This window comes from Delphinus delphis, chromosome 7 (genome assembly GCF_949987515.2).
Source record: "Delphinus delphis chromosome 7, mDelDel1.2, whole genome shotgun sequence".
NCBI classification, from domain to species: domain Eukaryota; kingdom Metazoa; phylum Chordata; class Mammalia; order Artiodactyla; family Delphinidae; genus Delphinus; species Delphinus delphis.
In genome coordinates this window covers 19,647,817-19,665,492 of record NC_082689.1, presented here as the reverse complement: position 1 = coordinate 19,665,492, position 17,676 = coordinate 19,647,817, and the positions used below count along the sequence as shown (strand labels likewise).

The window sequence follows — 17,676 nt, the reverse complement described above, 5'->3', positions numbered from 1 at the left end:
GCAAACTTCCATCCCAAACCAGCCTGAGGCGGGGGGCCTGTATCCTCCATCCACCCACCCATGTTGACATATGAAAAGCCAAATGACTCTCATGCTTCCTATAGAATGAGTGGGTGTGATAGCTTTGTGCGTCACATTGGCTAGATTAGAACACCTGGTGATTTAATCGAATACCGATCCAGGCGTGTGTGAAGGTGTTCGGTAGATAGGTTAATATCTACAGTCAACTGACCTGAAATCAAGATTACTCTCGATAATACGGATGGGCCTCATCCAATCAGTTGAAGAGCAAAAACTGGTTTCTTGGAGAAGGAATTCTGCCTCAAGGCTGCAACACCAACTCGTACCTGAGGTGTCTGCCAGCCTGCTCTATAGATTTCAGACTTGCCAGTCCTCACAACTGTGTGAGCCCATTCCCTAAAATAATTCTCTTCATATAAATATCCCATTGATTCTATTTCTCTGGAGAACCCTAACTGCTACAGGGAGTAAATAAGAGAGGTCAAAAACTAGGGGTCCTACCAACTTAAAGGAACTCCCAATGGCCAGAGCTGGGTCAATTTGATCCAAGAAAAATAATGATAGCATTGGATTATAACCTATAAAGTAAAGTGGATATCCAGGTTCCATAGAGACATAAATAAATAATTGAATAAATAAATGGGGGATAAGGTACAGTTCTTTACAGTAGAATTCCAATTAATAAATGTAGAAGGAATGATGGAAATGGAAAATCAAGTAAACCAAAATTGAGGGACATTCTGCAAAATAACTAAGCAGTACTCTTCAGAAGTGCCAAAGTCAAAGGAAACAAAACAAGACTGAGGAATTGTCCCAGCTTGGAAGGGTCTAAGGAGATGTGAGAGATATATGCAAAGTGGGATCTGAAACTGGATCCTGGATCTGAAAAGAGGTAGTAACGGAAACACTGGCCAAATGCTACTAAGATCTGTAGATTAGTTAATAGCGTCAGATCAATGTTAATTTCCTAGTTTCGATAATCATGCAACAGTTCCAGAAGATGTCAACATTCACAAAAAATGAGAAAAGGGTATAGTGGTACTCTTTGTACCATTTTTGCAAATCTTCTGGAAGTTTAAAATCATCTCAAAATTTTAAAAAAATTTAAGTGGGTCCTGAAGAAGACACAGATTAGGGGTCAGAATGAGAGCAGAGGACTGTTAAAAAATTAAGTCCTTGGAAGGGAAGACGGATTGAACCTGAGAAGGTCCCCAGACTCCTGAGAATCAGATGAGAGATGCTCAAACTAAGGGGGCAGAGGAGGAAGAAGGAAGACTGCTCAGGGAGCAAAGCAAACAGACCTGGCCGAGGTGGAACACACGGGTATTCCAGCTCTGGGATCATCACCTGGAGAGAGCCACACTTGGCGTCTAATGATAATAACCACGATGCCACCACCACAACCACAGCTGTCACAAACCTCTGGCTACTGTGCACCAGCAGCTGAAAAGCACTCTCCACATCTAGCTAATTTAATCTTCACCACAACCCTGCAGGAAGGTCTTCATAACCCCAGTTTATAGATGAGAAACTGAGAATCGGGGCACTTCAGAAACCGTCCAAGGGGGACTTCCCTGGTGGTCCAGTGGTAAAGAATCCGCCTGCCAATGCAGGGGACGCAGGTTCGATCCCTAGTCAGGCAACTAAGATCCCACATGCCATGGGGCAACCAAGCCTGCGGGCCACAACTACTGAGCTCTCGCACCTCAACTAGAGAGGCCACGTGCCACAAGCTACAGAGCCCACGCACCCTGGAGCCGGCGTGCCACAACTAGAGAAGAGAAAACCCACATGCCACCACTAGAGAGAAGCCCGCGCACTGCAGTGAGAGATCCCACATGGCTCAACAAAGATCCCGCGTGCCGCAACTAACACATGGTGCAGCCAAAAAATAAATAAAATGTAAAAAAAAGAAAGAAAGAAAGAAAAGAAAACGGTCCAAGGTCATTCAGTTATAAGCAAGGAAAGCAGGAAACCAATCCAGCTCTGACTCCCAAGCTCCCAAGTCTTAGCACAAAAGAGACCTTCACTGCCCTCAGTCCAACCTCCTCCCCACAATGCAAGATGGCTGCTGAGAGCTCACCATCTCACCAGACAGCCCAATCCAGGGGGGACCATTCCAACTGTCTTCCCTAGAGGTCCAAGCAAGCTTAGTAAAGCAGAACTTCCTCCACACAACCTGACTGCAGCCTCTGTCCTAGGACCCCATTCACAGGGGAGCCATGATAATAATTGCTGGTATTTATCTATTACTCTAAGCATGCATTCACTCATTTAGTTCTCACAATAATCTTAGGAGGCAGGGACTATTTTTATGACTTTTAGAGATCAGGAACCCAAGTCACAAACAGACTAAACAGCTTACAAAGTTAGTGAGCATTGAAGAAGGAAAGTCAGAAGCGGGCTCGGGATTCTCACCACACCACCTCCAGGTCAGACTCTCTCCTGGAGCCTCTCCCTGAGTCTGGGTTCAACGCCTGGGTCCCCGTTCTACCACCTTCCTGGCTGTGTGAGCACACTGCTCAACCACCTCAGCCTGTTTCCCCCTCTGTGCCCTGAGGGATTATATTAATGCCTATCTTTTAGTGCTGTTGTGAGGATTAGATTAAATGATCCTGTCCGTGCAGGCATAGAGGATCTTTGTAAGCCAGAGACTAATGGTGGAATTCAAGCCAGTGTGATTTTCGGAGTGCAGGAAAGGGCACTGGAGCTTTTCTGCTGCTCCTCCAATCACATATGACCCACAAGTGAACTTCCTTCCCTGCTTCCTTGAACAGAACCTGGTTTGAACCCAGACACCTGGACACCCTCGCTTGGGTGCCCAGGCCCAGCCGGTGGAAACAGGCCAGGCGGTTAATGTGTGACTCGCTCTGTACTTCACTGTGCCCCAGGACACACAATTCCATCTCCTCCTAATGGCCCCCCGCTAACATCCCACCCGACCTGCCTGCTGCCTGCTGCCAACAATTGGCCAAGTCATTCATCAGCCAGGGGCCAAAACCCTCAGAGAGAGGGAGCAGAGGCCTCGTAGGTCCTGGGCGGGGCAGAGCAGAAAGGAGGACGTGGGGCCAGCAGGTGACAGCAGGAGGCCAAGAGGTGAGCACAGGTGAGGAAATCAATGTGCGGGGAGGGTAATGGAATGTGGGCCATGGTCATTCTTCTGGAGTTGGCCAGGCCTGCTGGCTAGTGGGTTTCTGGGACACTTAGCCGTCTGTTATCCTTGGGTCTCAGAATAATAGAATAAGAGTTATCATCTACTGAGAAAGAGCCCACAGGATTTTACCTACGTTTCCTCTAATCCTCAAACCAACTTTGCAAGGTGGCTGAGACATATCAGTGGCAGCGTTTTTATACCGATGAGGAGACCAGTTTCATAGGTGGAATGATTTGGCCGCTATAACGCAGCTCATGTAAACGGCAGAATCAAGATCCACCTGAGCCCAAGGCCAGAGGGGCTCCAACTCCACCAGGACAGCCAGGCTCCGGCACTGGTTTGGGGCCAGTGGCTTGGAAGGCTCAGAAGGTCAAGACTGAGTCTTGGTCCCCAGGGAGAGCCAAGCAGGAGAGAAGGCCGGGTCTTCAGGAGGCAACTCAGCGCCTTCCCTCAGGACCAGCAGCTTCTCTCAAGCAAAGGCAGACGCCCCAGGAGGGGAAGCCCATCTCTCCCTCGCTCTCCCTGCTCAGCCAGTTCCAGTGGACACTGCAGACCCTCAAGCTAAAAGCCAGAAGCAGCCAGGGAGGCTGGCATGGGCCAGGGGTTCAGGAGTCCCCTCCCTTCCCATGCCACTGACAGAACTTCTAATCTGCCCTCTCCCTGCACCGCAGACCCTGGCCCTCACCAGATCCCTCACGCTCGCTGTTTCTTAGCAGGAAACTGCTGGCCTTTGTTCCCTCCTGCACATTTCACCATGTGTCCTGTTTCAGCGGGACCCCAGGATTTCCCCCTCCTGTCTCCTTCTCTGGCTCTAATTCTCCAGCTCCCATTTGCCTTTCTCTCCCTGCTCTGGCTTCCCACCCTCCCCTTCCTAACTCCTGCAGTCTCTCAGAAGCAGCAAACCCCCGTGCGATGTTTACACAGCCCCAGAGTCAGAAACGCTGAAAAATATGACCTTTTGGGAGCCACATTCCAGGAAAATGAGAAGCCAGTCGCAGCTCAGTGTCACTTTCTCTCCCAGCCTTAGGTGGGTGTGGGTGTGGGTGTGGGTGTGGGTGTGCACGCACGTGTGCACTGACTGCTTATGACACACTCCAAGTCTACTCAGTAACCCCTGAAGGCCCCACACTCTGAGAGACGACTCTAGGAAGACTGAGGGGAAGGGAGGATTATTACAACTTCTCAAAATATTTTATAAAGTGGAGATAAAATGGCTTCCCACCCAAGACCTACCTCATCCTTGACCCCCACTGCCAGGGAAGCAGAAGCCGGAGGAACCAGTGGCTTCGTAGGGCCCTGTGCCCAGTGGAGTTGAAATGGGGTCTCCAGGGGCAAACACACGTTAGTCAGGTGCTATCGAGGGACCCCAGCATCAGAATCACTGGGGGCGTTAGACAGTAATGCAGATCCCTGGGCCCAAGCCAAGCCCCACCGAACCAAAGTTGAGGGTGGCAGGAATATGCTTACTGGGCTCGCCGGGCAAGGCTGAGGCCCACTGACAGGTGATGCCGGGGAATGGTGACCCATGGCTCTTCTCCTTAGAATTCAGAAAACGAGCCTCAGCAGCAGAGAGTAGAGGCTGAAAAGTGGAAAAGGAAGTAATGAAAAGTCATCAGGCTTCGGAGCCAGATGCTCAGATCTGAGCTGCCTGCTAGTTTCATGACTGGTGCAAACACTTCACACCTCAGTTTTCTCATTTGAGAGTGTGGCCCATTATATCCGCTTCATGGGTGGTTTTTCAAGGATTCAATGAGATGAGTGTCCGAGTAGCCACCATGCAGAGGATACTCAATAAACAGTGGCTATAAACAAAGTGATTATAATGAAACCCCCTGCGAGTCAGAGAGAAAATAGGTTCTTTGAAAAGGTAAACAAAGTTGATAAGCCTTTAGCAGACCGACCAGGAAAAAAAGAGAGACCACGTAAATTACTTGAATCAGAAATGAAAGAGGGGATATTACTACCGACCTTACAGAAATAAAAATTATGAAGGAACACTATGAACAACTGTAGGGCAATAAATTAGATAGCTAGGGTGAGATGGACAAATTCCTAGAAAGACACATTGTACCAAAACTGACTCAAGAAGAAATAGAAAATCTGAATAAACATATAACAAATAAAGAAACTGAATTAGCAATCAAAACACTACACAGAGAGAAAAGCCCAGGCCCAGATGACGTCACATGTGAATTCTACCAAACATTTAAAGAATAATCAATATCAACTCTTCACAAACACTTACAAAGTGGAAGAGGAGCAAACACTCATTCTATGAGGCCACTGTTACCTCGATATCAAAACCAGACAAAGACATTACAAGAAAAAGAAAACTAAAGACCAATATTTCTTATGAACAGAGATGCAACAAAATACTAGAAACCAAGTCCAGCAACATATAATAGTAAGAATTATACATCATGACCAAATGGGATCTAGCCCGGGTATGCAAGGTTGTTTCAACAGCTGAAACTCAACTACTGCAATATACCATATCAATAGAATAAAAAAACAAAAGCACCACGATCATTTCAACAGATGCAGAAAAAGATGTGACAAAACCCTGATTTAGAAAACATTCAACAGGGACTTCCCTGGTGGTCCAGTGGGTAAGACTCCATGCTCCCAACGCAGGGGGCCTGGGTTCAATTCCTGGTCGGAGAACTAGATCCTGCCTGCATGCCGCAACTAAGAGCCTGCACGCTGCATCTAAGAAGCCCACGTGCTACAACTAAGAAGCCCTCATGCCACAACTAAAGATAATGCGTGCTGCAACTAAGACCCGGCGCAACCTAAATAAATAAATAAATATTATTTAAAAAAAAAAACACTCAACAAACTAGAAATAGAAGGAAAAGTTCTTAATGTAATAAAGGGCATCTATGAAAAACCCACAGCTAACATCATGCGTAATGGTTAAAGACTGCATGCTTTCCCCTAAGATCAAGGACAAGGTGAGGATTTCTGCTCTTGTCATTTCTAGTTCTAGGAGGTTCTAGCCAGGATGAGTCGGCAAAAAAATGAAATAAAAGGCTTTCAGTTTGGAAAGGAAGAAGTAAAACGATCTCCATTCACAGATGAGATGATCTTGTATACAGAAAATCCTACAGAATTCATTTTAAAACTATTGGAATTAACAAATGAGTTCATGAAGGTTGCAGGATAAATCTTCAATATACAAAAATCAATTGTATGGGGATATACGCATGCATATAGCTGATTCACTTTGTTATACAGCAGAAACTAACACAACATGGTAAAGCAATTATACTCCAATAAAGATGTTAAAAAAAATCAATTGTATTTCTAGACACTGGCAATGAACAATCTGAAAATGAAATTAAGAAAACAATTCCATTTAAAATAGCAACAAAAAGAATGAAATATTTAGGAATAAATTTAGCCTCCCAAAAGTGTAAAACTTATACTCTGAAAACTACAAAGCAGTATGAAAAGAATTTAAAGAAGATCTAAATTAATGGAAAGATATGCCATGCTCATGGATCAGAAGACTCAACATTGTTAAGATGGCAATACTCCCCAAACCGTTCTACAGATTCAATTTAATCCCTATTAGAATTTCAGTTAGCTGCTTTGTAGAAAGGGATAGGTTGATCCTAAAATTCAAATGGAAACTCAAAGGATCCAAAATAGGCCAATCTTGAAAAAGAAGAATAAAGTTGGAAGATTCACACTTCGAATTTCAAAACTTACTATAAAACAGTAGTAATCAAAATACTGCGGTACTGGTGTAAGGACAGACATACCCTTATTCCATTCTCAATGGAATACAATTAAGAGTCCAGCAATAAACCTTCACATCTATGGTTAACTGATCTTTGACAAGGTTGCCAAGAGTTTTCAGTGAGGAAAGAGTAGTCTTTTCAACAAATTTCTGGGACAACTGGATAGGCACATGAAAAAGAATGCAGTTGGGCCCTTACCTCATACCATATATAAATACTAACTCAAAGTGGATGAAAGATCTAATGGTAACAGCCAAAACTATAAAACTCAGAAGAAAACATAGGGATAAACATGACTTTGTATTTGACTTTAGCTATGACACCAAAAGCACATATGCCATAACAGAAAAAAATTAGATAAATTGGACTGAATCAAAGTTTAAAACTTGTGTGCTGCTAAGTAAAAAGACAACCCACAGGACAGGGAAAAAACGCCTCAAATCACATATCTGATAAGGGACTTGTATCCTGAACATATGAAGAACTCTTATAACCCAACAATAAAAAGGCAAATAACCTAATTTTTTTTTTTTTTTTTTTTGCGATACGCGGGCCTCTCACTGCTGTGGCCTCTCCCATTGCGGAGCACAGGCTCCGGACGCGCAGGCCCAGCAGCCATGGCTCACGGGCCCAGCCGCTCCGTGGCACGTGGGATCCTCCCGGACCGGGGCACGAACCCGTGTCCCCTGCATCGGCAGGCGGACTCTCAACCACTGTGCCACCAGGGAAGCCCAATAACCTAATTTTTTAAATAGGCAAAGAATCTGAATAGACATTCCTCCAAAAAAGATATACACATGACTAATAAGCACGTGAAAAGATACTCAACATCATTAGTCACCAGGGAAATCAAATCAAAGCCACCATGAGATATCACTTCGTATCTACCAGGATGGCCATAATCAAAAAGTCAAATAAGTATTGATGGGGATGTACAGAAATCAGAATCTTCATACATTGCTGGTGAGAATACAAAATGATGCAGCTACGTTGTAAGTTGAATCGTGTTCCCCAAAAAAAGATACGTTGAAGTCCCAGTACCTCAGAATGTGACCTTATATGGAAGAAGGGTCTTTATGGAGGAAATCAAGTTAAAATGTGATTATCATGGTGGGCCTTAATCCAATATGACTGGTGTCCTTATAAAAATTTGACACAGAGACAGATAGATACAGAGGAAAGATGATAAGAAGACACACACAGAAAATACCATGTGAAGATAAAAGATTAAAGTGAAGTATCTATAATCCAAGAAACAGCAAAGATTGCCGGCAAACCACTCAAATCTTAGAAGAGGCAAGGTGCGGTTCCCCCTACAGCTTTCAGAGGAACGTGCTCCTGCCAACACCTTGATTTTGGACTTTTAGCCTCCAGAACTGTGGGACAATAAGTTTCTGTGAAGTCAGTTTGTGCTACTTTGCTGCAGCAGACCTAGAAAACTAATACAAGCTACTTTGGAAAACAGGCTGACAGTTCCTCAAAAAGTTAAATACAGAGTTACAACAGGACCCCATAATTCCACACATAGGTACAGATAGATAGATAGATAGATAGATTGATAGATAGATAGATAGATACAAGAGAAGTGAAAACATATGTCCACATGAAAACTTGTTCATGAATACTCACGGCAGTATTATGCACAATAACCAAAAGGTGGAAACAACCCAAATGTCCATCAACGGATAAATGGATAAACAAAGTGTGGTATACCCACACAATAGAATATTATTAGGCCATACAAAGGATGTACCTTGAAAACATTATGCTAAGTGAAAGAAGCCAGCCCTGAAGAACATACATTCTATTGTTCCATTTATGTGACGTCTCCAGAATAGAGAAATACATAGAGACAGAAAGCAGATTCGTGTTGCTTAGGGCTGGGGCCGGGGTGCGGGAAGCAGAGGGATTGAGGAGGGACAGTTAAACTGTATGAGGTTTCTTAAATGCTGGAGAGGGTGTGGAGAAAAGGGAACCTTCCTACACTGTTGGTGGGAATGTAAGTTGGTGCAGCCACCATGGAAAACAGTATGGCGGCTCCTCAAAAAACTAAAAATACAGTTGCCACATGATCCAGCAACCCAACTCCTCAGCATATATTCGGACAAAACTCTAATTCAGAAAGATCCATGCACCCCCATGTCCATAGCAGCACTATTCACCATAGCCAAGACATGGAAACAACCTAAATGTCCATCGACAGATGAACGGGTAAAGAAGATGTGGTATACTACTCAACCGTAAAAAAGAACGAAATCATGCTAGTTGCAGCAACACGGATGGACCTAGAGATTATCATACTAAATGAAGTAAGTCAGAAAGAGAAAGACAAATACCATATGATATCACTTATATGTGGAATCTAAAGTATGACACAAATGAACTTATCTACGAAACAGAAAGACTCACAGACATAGAGAACCCAGCTGTGGTTGCCAAAGGGGAGAGAGGGCTGGGGAGGGATGGACTGGGAGTTTGGGGTTAGCAGATGCAAATTGTTATATATAGAATGGATAAACAACAAGGTCCTACTGTATAGCATAGGGAACTATCCTCAATATCCTGTGATAAATCATAATGGAAAAGAATATGAAAAAGAATGTATATAAATGTATAACTGAATCACTTTGCTGTACAGCAGAAATAAACAAAACATTGTAAATCAACTAAACTTAATAAAATAATTTTTTTTTAGTGTATGGAGTTTCTTTTTGAGGTGATAAAATGCTCTAACATTGACTGTGGTGATGGTTGCACAACATTGAACCAAAAAACCACTGAAATGTATGCTTTACCTTGGTGGTGCAGTGGTTAAGAATTCGCCTCCCAATGCAGGGGAGCCGGTTCAATCCCTGGTCAGGGAACTAGATCCCCACATGCATGCAGCAACTAAGAGTTTCCATGCCACAACTAAGGAGCCTGCCAGCTGCAACTAAGACGTGGCACAACCAAAAATAAGTAAATTTTTTTAAAAAAGAAATGTATGCTTTAAATGGGTGAATTGTATGGTATGTGAATTACATCTCAAGAAAGTTGTTATTTTTTAAAAAAGAGTAAGAGAGGCCCTTGACCACAGAAAGCACTATTACACACTTGGCACTGTGCTGGGTGCTGACCAAGACAGCAAGGACAGAGGTGGGTCTTCAGAAGCTGCAGACCAGCGGTTCTCAAATTTGGCTGCAAAGGAGACTCACCTGGGAAGCTTTTATTTAAATCAACTTTATGGACATATAATTCATATACAATAAATGCATCCCTTCCTTTTAAGAATATAGTTCAGTGGGCTTCCCCGGTGGCGCAGTGGTTGAGGGTCCGCCTGCCGATGCAGGGGACACGGGTTCGTGTCCTGGTCCGGGAAGATCCCACATGCCGCGGAGCAGCTGGGCCCGTGAGCCATGGCCGCTGAGCCTGCGCGTCCGGAGCCTGTGCTCCGCAACGGGAGAGGCCACGACAGTGAGAGGTCCGCGTACCGCCAAAAAAAAAAAAAAAAAAAAAAGAATATAGTTCAGTGAGTTTGACAAACCCATACTCTGGGTAACCACCACCACAATCAAGATAAAGAACATCTGTATCACCCAAAAAGTTCCCTCACACTCTTCTGCAGTCAATCTTCCCACCATCCCCCAGCTGCAGGAAAGTACTAATCTGCTTTCTGTCGGGAGAGTTTTGCCTTGTCAAGAATTTCATAAAAATATAACCATCTAGTATGTACTCTTTTGTGTCTGGCTGCTTTCACTAAGCACAGTGTTTTTGAGATTCATCCACGATGCTGTGCGTAACAATAGTTCATTCGTTTTTATCACCACGTAGTATTCCACTGGACCTTTATGACACAGTTTGTCCTTTCACCTGCTGTTGACTATCTGGGTTTTTCCAGTTTGTGAATTGTGAATTCATAGCTATTGTGAATAAAGCTGGTATGAATTTATGGGCAAGCCTTTCAGCGGACATGTTTCCATTTCTCTTGGGTAGATACCTTGGAGCAGAATTGCTGGGTCATAAGGCAAGTGTATGTTTAACTGTATAAGGAATGGTCAAACTGCTTTCCAGAACGGTTGTGCCATTTTACACTCCCACCTATGGTTGCCACTTTCAAAAATCCCAATGCCCAGGTCATGCCCCAAACCAATTAGATCAGAATCCCTGGGGAGGGGGACCCAGGCATCATTATCTTTAAAGCACCCTAGTGATTCTAATGCACAGACAAGGTCTGGAACCACTGCTACAGATCTCAGGTGCCCTGAGGCAAGCAAACAGCAAAAGACACATTATATTCACCTCCATCTGTTTCCTCATTCTTCCTTGATAGTGGAGAGGGAGAAGAGAAGCAAAACACATGCAAGCATCATCTTGCTTGACACCAGTGCCCTTAGCAAGCTTGGCTGGTCTCTCAGTTCAGATTTTTCCCCACCATGTTTTGTTTTGTTTTGTTTTGGGGGTTTTTGGCGGCACCGTGTGGCCCAGCATGGCATGTGGGATCTAAGTTCCCCAGCCAGGGATTGAACCCATGCCCCCTGCAGTGGAAGCGTGGAGTCCTAACCACTGGACCGCCAGGGAATTCCCATCTCCCCTCTTTTTCTGAGTTAGAAGAAGGTAGGAGGAATACAAAATGATAAATATTAGCAACACTTTGACCACTTAATTTTGAGCTTGGCATTTTAGCTGGGTTATCATAGAGCCCTACAAAATAGGTACTACTATAATCCTTGTGTTACAGATGAGGAAACTGGGGCTCAGAGAGGTTAAGTACCTTGCCCAGGGTCACGCAGCCAGTTATTATTGTAGTCAGCATTTAAACTCAACAGTCTGTCTCCAAGGCCAAAGAACTTAAGCACTCCACTGGGCTCAGAGCAACGGATGGGTCTTGGAGCCATGAACCTCCTCCCACTACCCTGCTATCCTGGTAGCAGGAGAATACAACAGGCCTCCAACACAATTGTGAAGGGAGGCTGCAGGTGTGTTTATGAGAGAGTGGGAGAGTGATGTATAATGTGACTGAAAGATGGGGGTTAATTATGGGATTTCCTTTCCTTTCAAGCTTAAAGGATGGGATTTAAACCCCTCTGGTACAGGGGAGGAGACCAACTCATTGCTGCAGCCTCCCCCCTTCACCCCCCCTCACCCCTCCCCCCTCCCGGTGCTGAGGGCAGGGAGGCGCCAGGGCTGGGAAGAGGGCAGGAGAACTAAAGGAAGCGAGGTGACAAGGGGCTGCCCGGAGGCTGAGGTGTGGGCCTGGGCAATCTGCCTGCCCTGCATCTACCTGGTCCTTTCATCTAACTCTTATCTGACATGGAATAGACAGCTAGCATTTTGCTGGAAGGAGCCGCCCTTGTCAGCTGGGACTGCTATTTCAAACAAGGGGGCAAGTCAGGAGTGAAAAAAGGGTTTCTCAGACACGTATCAGGATGAGGGGAAACTGGGTGTGGGCTGCGCAGGAACTCTCTGTATTATCTTTGCAAATTTTCTGTAAATCGAAAGCCAGCCTAAAATGTAAAGTCTCCTTTAAAATAATAAATAAATACACAAATGAATAAGATGTATCTGGAGGTTGTAGAACCCTATAGCAGGCAAGCGAGGAGAAAAGCAAAACAGAAGAAAATCTGCTGTGTATATACACACTGTGCACATGCTCAAATAAAAGTGGAAGACAAATCCTGGCCCATTCATTTTAAATCCTCAATAGGAGAAACAATTGGGGACAGATAAAGACCCCTATGAGACTTAAGGGTGGGGACTAAGGGAGGCTTAGAATTTGCTCCCTTCAAGAGATTTAGGGGGACAGCTGGAGAGTGGGGCTCCCATGAACTACGCTGAGTTGCCAGTGCCTGTACCAGCCCCTTCTCTCTATTTGTCTCTGTTTCTCCGGCTTGCTCTCAGACTCACCTCCCTTCTCACCTGCTCCCCACCATTTATCCCAGGGCAGTGCCAGAAAGCCACTGGCACTAAGGTGCCCTTAGCCAAGTTGGTTACCGTCCCTGGGTCTCAACATTGGGTCTCTAAAATGGGACTCCCAGGAGCCCTGCCCACCTCCCAGGACTGAGAAGGTCAGGGAAAATGTTTTGTGTATTACAAAGTTCAGTGTAGACACAGGTGATTAAATGTTCACAGCCAGTCTGCTCACAGTAGCCCCAAACTGGAGATAACCCAAATGGCAATCATCAGTGGAATAGATAAATAAATTGGGGTTTATTCACATACTGGAATACAACACAGCAATAAAAAAAGAAGGAACCCCGCAACCCACCAGAACACAGATGAGCCTCCCAGAGATAACGCTAAGTGAAATGAGCCAGACACAAAAGTAAACATACTGCATGATTCAATTTATATGAAGTTCATAAACAGGCAAAACTAATCTCTGATGGTATAAGTAAGACTAGCAATTACCTTTGGGGGATATTGGTTGGAGGGGAGCAAAAAGGCTGCTTCTGGAGTGCCGGAAATGTTCTAGATCTTGACCTGGTTCATATATATGTACAAATCTATCAATTTGTATACTTGGCGGTATGTGAGTTACACCCCAACTAGACAGTGTAAACGCCTATATTTATTATTTGGGAGCATCTTTTTTTTTCTTTTTTTTGGCCACACCATGCGGCTTTGGGGATCTTAGTTCCTTGACCAGGGATTGAACCCGGGCGCACGGCAGTGAAAGCGCCGAGTCCTAACCACTGAACTGCCAGGGAATTCCCTATATGGAGCATCTTTGTGTTAGGAGGTAGGAGAACTTTTTGAAGGAGAATTTTTAAATGGTTTTTCTGCTCCTTCTTTCCTGCTCTCATCCACCCCCTCAGCCTCTCCCTATATAGGAACTTCTTGTTTCTCAACATTCCTTTATTCCACTCCTTTACTTCTTCACTGGAACCTCTACTACAGGCCAGGCCCTGTTCTAGAAGCCGAGGGCGCAACGTACCTCTCAACAGTCCCAAGTGCAATGAACATGTATTTAACATCTGCTCTGAGCTGAGCACTAAGGGCCCTCCTCTACCAGCACTGAGCATTTTCTCTCAAGCAGGTCCAAGTGGCAAAGAACGAGGCACAGAATATCTGGGCTCCTTTCTAGTTTCACCTATGGTTCCAAGAAAGAAGATGCCTACTACGTGTCAATGTGCATTTAATCCTCTATAACCCAGCTCACACAGCTGGAAGGCAGCAGGGTAGAGTTCAAACCCAGGTACGTCTGATTCCCATGCCCCTGCCCTTCCCACCGCTCTCGAGACCTCCCGAGAGCCCGATCAGTTTTGCTCTCTCCCTGGAACTCTGTGGTCGATCAGTTTTGCTCTCTCCCTGGAACTCTGTGGTCGTCAGCCTCCAAATGGTCCCAGTGATTCTCGCCTCCAGGTATTCATGTCTTTATAGGCCCCTCCCACACTCAATGGGGCTGACTTGGGTGACGAACAGCATATTGTAGAAATACTGTTTGTCTTCCAAGGCCAGGCTATAAAAGCCATGGGGCTTCTGCCTCGCTCTTTCTTGAATCACTCACTTGGAGGCAGCCAGGCGCCATGTTATGAGGACACTCAAGCAGTCCTATGGAGATGGCTGTGTGTCAAGAAACTGACACCTCCCGCCAAAAGCCAGCCCCAACTTGCTAGCCACGTGAATGAACCATCTTAGAAGGAGATCCCCCAGCCCGTCAGGCCTTCAGATGACATTAGCCCCACCTGACATCCTGACTGCCACCCCACGAGAGACCCCAGCCCAGAACCGGCCAGCTAAGCCACTCCCAAATTTCTGATGCACAGAAACTGTGTGTTGCTGCTTTAAGTTACTAAATTTGGGAGTAGTTTGTTACATCATATTGTAGCGTATAAATCATAGAGCCCCTCTCAGAGCCATGGGTTCATGAGGCAGCAACAGTCTAGAAGGAGGCATGTTTAGACATCTAGAACCAGCCACTTACCAGAGGGGTGGCCAGAGCGAGCTGAATTTGAGAGGACAGGAGAGGATCAATACCAGCAAGAAATCCCCAGTGTGTGGGAAAAGAACTGTGAAATAAGAGACCAAGCAAAGCAGAAGTCCTGGCACCCTCTTCCCCAGAAATTTCCCACACTCTTCATCTACCTCAGTAAACAGAACCACGTGTACCCGGTGACTCTGGCCAAAAACGTGGGAGTTATCCTTGAGCCCATTCTCACTCTCACACCCAACATCCCATCCCATCCACAGCCAGGCTCTGGGCTCTACCCCAGAATGCATCCCAGGCCTGGTCCCTTCTCACCATCTTTCTGGCAAGCGCCATGGACTAAGCCGCCAGCGTCTCTCACCTGGACATCAGCTGCCTCCTGACCCACCTGCCCGCTCCTACACTTCTGCCTGCTCAAGGTCAGAGTGGCCTTCTCCAAGTGGAGATCAGATCATGCCTCACGCTTAGGACCCGCCAGTGCTCACTCCTCTCCAGCCACACGGCCTTCTTCCAAGCGTGACAAGCTCACCTCACCTCGGGTGCACTGGCTCTTTCCATCTCTCAAATCATCATGTAACATCACTGGAGTCTCCTCGCACACAATACTTCCTTGGAGGAGTTGTCCTGGGCCACTCAGCCTAATCATTCTCTAACCCCCGCTCTAGCTCGATGCCCTCATAACTTGTTTGCCTACTTATGGTCCGTCTCCCCTGTGAGAATGTCAGTCCCATGAGGGCAGAGGCCTTCTCTGTCTTGTTCACCTACAACAGTGTCTGGCATACGGAAAGAGCTCAAAAAACATTGGTTTAATGAATCCCTTCTAGAGGCAGGGGGATGGATGAGATGATCTCCAAGTTGATCTGGTTATAAAATCCAGGGTACAGAGCTCTGCTGTGTGGTCTGGGGCTCACATCACCCTTTCCCGGCAGGAGGAAAAGGCAGGGCATTAGCAAGATCTGTAGTTTTAGGGGAGAGACTTGCCAGGTGGGTGGAGCTCACACCCCCAGTGGGTACCGTTTCCTATAGAGGAAAATCCTATAAAAAGCCCCATTTGTCTGTCTGGCCACTGCCCTGCCACGCCACCTCTCCCCTCCGGGTTAGCCTCATTGGCTGGGCAGAGCAGGGCTGCTGCAGCCTGGTGTATTCTGAGCCCCCAGCGTATGTGAGAACTGCCAAGCAGAGTACGCCTCCCAGAAGCCATCTTTGTCATCTCTCTGCGTCCACACAGGAGGCAGCTGTACAGCAAGGAGCCATCTTCTGTCGCACCTCTCAGCCTCTCTGGGCCCCCTTTCACCCTACTCAGGCCTTCACTGGACATTCATCACCTATCCTCTCTGACTCTATCCACTACTGCAAGAGATGGAAGGCAAAGGGGGAAAGGCAGGTAAGCATCAAGGAATGTCTGCCCCTAGGCAAGAGGGACATTTTAGAAGGAAGCGCAAAGGCCCAGGGACAGAAATGGGTGAGGAATTATACTGTGAGACATTGGGAAAGTCAATCAACCTTTGGGTGCCTCGGTTTATCTGTAAAACAACGAGATCTTTAGGCCTGTTTTATGCTCTGGTAGAATTAAAAGAATAAAATCAGATAACGCACTGAAGTGTTTTCTAAGGCCTACAGCACTGTACAAATGTCCATTGTTATTAAGAGAAACAGGTGCAGGAAGGGGGGGGTTGATTGGGGAGGAGCAAGAACACCGGAAGGTTCTGGGGTTAAAGGTGGAAAAACTCTGCTCTGGATGAAGAGAACAAGGTGGGAGATGCAGGGAGAGGCAGAAACTCACTTCCCACCCAGAGAAGAAAAGGCTGAGGTTGTCAGAAAAGCAGAAGACAACAGAAGGGGCAGAAACTGTCCAGGTGGCAGAAACAAGCCAGGCCTTTTGCACGCCTGCCGGGACAGCCCTCCAACCTGGAGTTTCCAGATGGAGAGACCCCTCCCCTACCCCACAGCAAGGCTGTGTACTCTGCTTGAGCAAGGTCACCCAGGAGGAAGTGGATCCCCTCAGAGAGGCCTACTCCATCAGCACCTTTCTCCAATGTAACTCTCCGCCCTCAGAGCTACCAATTGATAATAATCAATTACCTGTTATGTTCTTGAGCACCTATTGTGTGTCAGGCACTGTGCTGGGCACGTCACACACATTATCCCATCTCATCCTCATAATAACCTTTTCTTACTCCAATATCCTTGAGAATGAAACAGAGGCTCAGAGAGGTTACATGACTTGCCCAAGGTCACCCAGCTAATAAGAAGCAGAGCATGAGATGCACCAGACACTGGGCCTCAACTCCTCAAAGCTCCTTTTTGAAGCATCCTCCCCCTTCCTTCCATTCACTGAACTCCTTCCTGAAAGATTAAGTGTGAACAGCAAAGGCAGGGGTTAGAGGGCAGGGAGGATATTAACAATAATGGGGACAGTGCGTAGACTGGCTGCACATGAAAGGTTGAGGCAGAGCACTTCCACCTCCAGAAAGCTGAGCGCATCTGACGGAACAATTTCCTTCCCAAGTCATCCATCAAAATCCATCCTGGTGTCATCCCCACCCCCACCCCCATTACTCCAAGGCTGCCACCAGGTGATCACTCTTCTGCAAAAGCATGAGAGGATGCAGCAAGGGACCAGCCAACCTGGCCAGCCAGGACCCAGCAATTCCTCTGGTCTTTCTTTCCTCCTGTTTTCCTCTCCCACTAAGACAAGCCAGGAAACACTGATGGGGAAACTGAGCACCGAAGTGGGATCCCGCCAATGAAGAGAGTGGACAGTCGCTCAAGGAGGTTCCAGACCCAGCGCGACGCTGACCTCTGACCTTTTTCCACCTCACCCCCCTCCCCCTACCTACCCCCTTCTC

At 46.3% G+C, this 17,676-nt stretch overlaps 1 protein-coding gene across 1 annotated transcript in view; it reads right to left on the bottom strand.

Moving 5' to 3' along the window:
* Positions 1 to 17,676, bottom strand: part of TNS1 (tensin 1) — a 190,978-nt gene that overhangs the window by 155,275 nt on the left and 18,027 nt on the right. The window lies entirely within an intron of this gene.